The sequence below is a fragment of the Eufriesea mexicana genome, unplaced genomic scaffold, assembly GCF_001483705.2.
Source record: "Eufriesea mexicana isolate 0111107269 unplaced genomic scaffold, ASM148370v2 scaffold2534, whole genome shotgun sequence".
Lineage (NCBI taxonomy): Eukaryota > Metazoa > Arthropoda > Insecta > Hymenoptera > Apidae > Eufriesea > Eufriesea mexicana.
In genome coordinates, this window is record NW_016910610.1 from 139,115 (window position 1) to 145,114 (window position 6,000).

Here is a 6,000-nt window from a genome sequence, read left to right on the forward strand (position 1 = left end):
AATTCCTCTCTCACCCTAAGAGATGGCAGGACAGTCAGAATAGTTGGATCGCGTTCAGAAAGAATTTTCTAAGCTCTAACAGCTTTGAAGTCCGTGGACGTTATATCACGTCCGCAGTCCGGCAGCCATATTGTAACGTGACATCATACAACGTCTGCAGGAGTGAAAGGGTTAATCGACATATTTCTAATTTCCAAAATAAAACGAACGAAACATATTCCCTATTACTTTAATCGCAAATTTAATTTTTCCGAGAAAAATAAATAATGGCGCAAAACAAATCAAAATCAAATAATTAATGATGATCAAGGACGTTGAAAATATTATACTCGCAGGTGTGAAAACTGGACCTAGCAGGTGAAAATGCACTAATTACGGTAACAACGAATTTTCAATACCGCATGGTCAGTCCCTGATAACGCGAATTTTTATTTTTGGAAATTTCTTTCTACGGTTACACGAAGTATTTAAAGAGCTGCAAAGATAACTCAAAGATAACCGCCAAGGTAGCGCGTTTTCGTTCCCACGTTTGTACCTGCTGATCTATCCGACCTTCACCTTCTTTTCCCTATTCGCAGAAACTGTTCTTTGTGACGTGGAACGTCGCGCTGCAGTCCATGCAACTTACGCTATCATCCGCTACAATGCCACTAAATCATGCTGGAAGGAATATTTTAACGTCTGCATTAACCTGAATTGCTTGCACGTTGTTCTAACCGTACACTTCTGGAGATTGTCCCATAAAACGAACACGAATATCGATTCTATAGATCTCTGTAAAAGATCCGTTCTATGTATGCAACGTATTCTATGACACTTGTTACCATTATGCGTACCATTCGTGGGCCACAGTGATCCTTGCCGTATCGCTCAATTGGAATTCGTGGATCCAACAGAAGATCAAAGTATAGAAAACTTGGAGTGTTCACCACTCGAATTTAAAGTATCATTAAATTGGCCGCAATAAATTTAAACGAGCTCGGTAAATTCGTCCTTAGATATGTTAAAACGCTTATTTGTCTTTTTACTTGTCTTCTTCAATAAGGATCGCTTCCCGTTTTACGTCCAAGATACAAAAACTATAGGAAACTAAATTCTTCGCATCGATTTCTCGAATAGTTCCTATCGAGCCGATCTTTTTCATTTAAATATCAAAGACGCGAGAAATTTCCGACGAAAACAATGTGAGAAATAAGAGGACAAATTTTCTTCGCGTCAATCTCGTAAATTAATGAAACGCGCGGCCTATCGGGTTTGTGCAAGACCGGTTACGTTATTGCTCGATACCGATCAAACAACAGAAAACAACATCGTGGCGATAATAGGTTTCGATTGGTGGCACTGGCAATAATAAGCTCTTTTTGCGAGCAATTCATTGATTAGCTTATCGATCGAACTCGCAATACCCTTTCGCGACAATGGCAAAAGTCCATCCTGTTAACTCTTTGGGACATGCTGGGATTCAAAGTGTCCCACCTTTTTGATGCACCGTAATGCATGATGGGACATTTTTACTTCCACCTCGAAATATTGCACTTTATATTTCGTCTTATTTACGTAAAGCAGTTGGTAATACCTTCGACAAACGTTATAAATATATTAGCTTGTGTTGGCAACATTCAACATGCTAGTACAGATTCATCAATTGTTGCAAACGGAAGGTTTATTGCGACAATCGATTTTTCCTTGTTTTATATGAAAAATTATAAAAGTAAATTAATTTTTATAAAAATTAGTTCTATATAAGCAAGCGAAGGGGTTTATAATAAAAATTAAAGCTTAAATTTGCTTGTAAATGATGAAAGTATGGTGGGATTTTATTTGTCCCACCATGCAATTTGGGGAGTAATACAAAAGAACATATTTTTATTTATTGATTGTGTTTTAATATTCTTAAAACTATAATTGTGATTTGAACATAGGTAATTTTTGACTCTTCGAATTCAAAGGTCAATGTGCCGAGAGATTTATTAGTCAAACATTAATAAATAATAACGTACCAACTGTATCTAACAATAAGTTATTATCAATCGAAATGAGCAAACACAAACGTAACGTTTTATTAGAAACAAGGAGACAAGATCCGAAATATCTACCAGAACGTTCGTCTCGTAAACGATGTGCGCTTTATAGTACAAAAAAAAGGAAGTTCGAACACTATGGTCTTGTACCGTGTGCAAAGTGCCTCTGTGCTTAGGGAAAAGGATGTGCTCTAATAAGTACCATTCATGAACCCATGTGGCACGGTGGGACTATTTTAGTGCCACCCTATAACAACAAATTCGATTAAATTATTATTATTTTTTATGTTTTTACATTATGTGATTCCTTTTTTAGTAAAAATATACCAATTTTGTTTCATTATAAACGCGATAAAATTTCTATGCAATATGGGTCTATTTTATAATCTAAAATTCTGTGCCGCAAAGAGTTAATGTATTTCACGTTCTATATGTTGTTGAATAGGAGCCTTATAGAGCGCTAACTGCAGTTTGATATCTCGATTCGAGACGTCTGTCGAGCCGAGGACGAAGAAGTCCAACTAGAGTAAGGTCGGTGAACCACGATCCAAGAAGTGTGTCGACGTTAATTAAAGAAATCCCATCGATTATCGGTTGACACTCCGCGTTAACAGCTACGCGGGTTGAAAAAACAAGCGTTTAATCATGTTTGCAACGGTGTGCCCATCGAAGGAAGGAGAAACTGCAGTCGGCTACGACGCTGATGGATAAAGGATCACGTTCGCTACGAATTTCGTCTGGTAATTTTCGTTTACTTCGCTTTTTTAGCAAAGTTGTGATAACCGCTTTGGAGCAACGTCCTTTGAGCTTCTGGCTCATAGCGAGGAGTCCATTATGAATTCTTATGCTTCACGAAGTTAACTGTATGCTCTGAGTTTGATGTCCCATCGCATTTCAAATTCTTAAGTAAGGACTAATCCTTGATTTTCTTTTTGAGGGGCTTAATAATTAACTAATATAAAATTCTCCGTAGGAAATATTTTCTAGTAGTACGCAGTGTTGTAGTCCTTTTATAGCAGACTGTCAAATTCGTAGATCGGATTTCTTATAAAGAAAGGATACAAGAAAGTACTCACTTAGAATCCTGCTTCTGTTAAATTAATTTTCTTCGTTTACGCGTGTACGATCTAGGATTTTATTTTTACTTTTTAATAACGACTAATTCATCACGCAAAGTTTCAAAACATCCCAAACTCGTTCTTCTGCTTCGTTTCAAGAGTCATTGAACGCGAACCTTTATTGAGACACGGTTTACGTTTTCAATGTATCAACAGCGAACTAATTTTATCGCTTTCACTCCCATCGAGAATTACAGAGATTAAATCCGTAATCAACGAGAAAGTAAACGTTTCTAGATTCCTTTATCTCGATTCAAGTATCATTTGGTGTTTGCAAAGCTGGCCTGATAACGCTTATTACGCGATGTTATATAACTTTTGCGGCTAGGATCTGTTTCAGGATCCACGCGAATCACGAGTCTCTGGAAGGGAAAGTTCCGACTGAATTGGCCCGAGCATATGGCTGGGCGAAGATCGGAGATACCGTTAGTGTGACGTTAAAACGACCGCGATGTCAGGGAAATCTAAATTATCGCGAAGACCATCCACTGGAAAAGATGTCGCAAGAAAGATCCATCCGCTATCTGGACGTCAGACGTTTTACTCGCGATCTTCGTGCGAAAGCTTCTCTTTATAATCCTGTTTTCTGTCAAGCAATGTCGTGTCACCAATCCACGCGCAATGTTTTTCTCTCCCGATGTAACTTACGGTCTAACGTACTTCATTAAACTTCCAAGACTACAGAAAAACCAGCTTCTCTGACTTAACTGCACAAGGAACGAACAAAAAGCTTATGTACAGTAATTCAGGGTAATAAACATCGGTGACATTTTTGCAGTGACAATCGAATAGACTTCAACGAAAATTTCATTACGGTGTATTCTAAAGACGATGGTTCATTTTGTACATCGATGAAAATTTCAGGAAAGCGATATACTTTGATGCATTATTTATTTTCTGATTCTTTTCTCTAAACTTCTCCAAATTTCTCCAAAATACCAATTTCTTTTTATCAACTGGATAGAGGATAGAAAGAAGTATTTAAAATTTGTTTAATGAACATATGAATGGATTTTATGATTGATATAGCGATTAATATTGTAGATTTTTTAAACGAAAGTATCATAACGAGGACAAAGTCTTTTATCTGGTATAACTAAAATAAATATCACGGTTTACTATGAGTCGCCATTCCATTCGTTATGAACCTACAAAATGCGATGCAGTGACACCAAAATTATAATACTAATTAACATCGCAATCTTCCTAAGTGAATGTTGTATAGGAACAAAGCAAAATAAATATTATTGAGCTTCAAAATGAGAATAAGTACCACTATCAAAGATCACTATACTCGCATAAAACTCGCTAATTGAACCCAAGGTTGTCCTACATCCCTAAAACATCAATCATCGGAACCATCGCCTACTTTAATTAATTTACGACTTCGTGGGACCCCACTTTCCCGTAATCCCAAAACGCAATGACAGTCACTCCAAATTGAAATATCGATTAATATCAAAATTTTTCTAAATAAAAGTAAAATAACAACAAAACCAAAACGCCTAAGTTTTCACGAATTAACTCTATGGGGTATGGTGGGATTAAAAGTGCCCCACATTTTTGATGCACCGTAATGCATGGTGGGGAATTTTTAGTCCCACCACGAAATATTACAATAGCTGCATGCGCATAGGTTTATATTTCGTCTTATTTGTTATTATGTTATAAATGTATTAGCTTGTGTTGGCAACATTCAACATGCCAGTACAGGTTCGTCAATTGTTGCAAGCGGAAGGTTTATTGCGGCAATCTTATTTTCCTGGTTTTATGTGAAAAATCGTAAAAGTAAGTTAATTTTTATAAAAATTAGTTCTATATAAGCAAGCGAAGGGTTTTATAATAAAAATTAAAGCTTAAATTTGTTTGTAAATGATGAAAGTATGATAGGATTTTATTTGTTCCACCATGCAACTTGGGGAGTAATACAAAAGAACATATTTTTATTCATTGCTTGTGTTTTGATATTCTTAAAACTATAATTGTGATTTGAATATAGGTAATTTTTGACTCTTCAGATTCAAAGGTGAATGTGTCGAAGGATTTATTAGTCAAACATTAATAAATAATAACGTATCAACTGAATCTAACAATAAGTCATTATCAATCGAAATGAGCAAACTCAAACGTAACGTTTCATTAGAAATAAGAAGACAAGATCCGAAACATCTACCAGAACATTCGTCACGTAAACGATGTGCGCTTTGTAGTAGAAATAAAAAGGAAGTTCGAACACTATGCTCTTGTACCGTATGCAAAGTACCTCTGTGTTTAGGGAAAAGGATGTACTCTAATAAGTATCATTCATGAACCCATGTGGCACGATGGGACTATTTCAGTCCCACCGTATAACAACAAATTCGATTAAATTATTATTATTTTTTTATGTTTTTACATTATGCGATACCTTTATTAGTAAAAATATACCAATTTTGTTTCATTTAAAACGCGATAAAATTTCTATGCAACATGGGTCTATTTTATTATCTGAAATCCTGTGCCGCAAAGAGTTACACGTCGATCGTGGAAACCTCCACCCAATTTCCTTAACTCACGACCTCCATGTACCCATACCATAACCATTCCAAAAACGGGACTCCCGATCATTCTCCGACTATCGATCGAGATTGTTTATGCCCGAGTTTACGTGCCGGCCTGGATTTCTCGCTTGGTGCATAGTATGATCGCGCGAAAGAACGCGTGGATCTGCACGTTCACGTGGCCATCGTGAGGAAGCGTTGAACGAGCGATTCTCAACGGAGAAAAGTCTGGACGAGTCGGGAGATACAGTTATAACCGTTGCACGCGACTCCGCGTGTATGTGGCACAGGATCTTAGAAAATTAAAGGTCGCGAACCGGT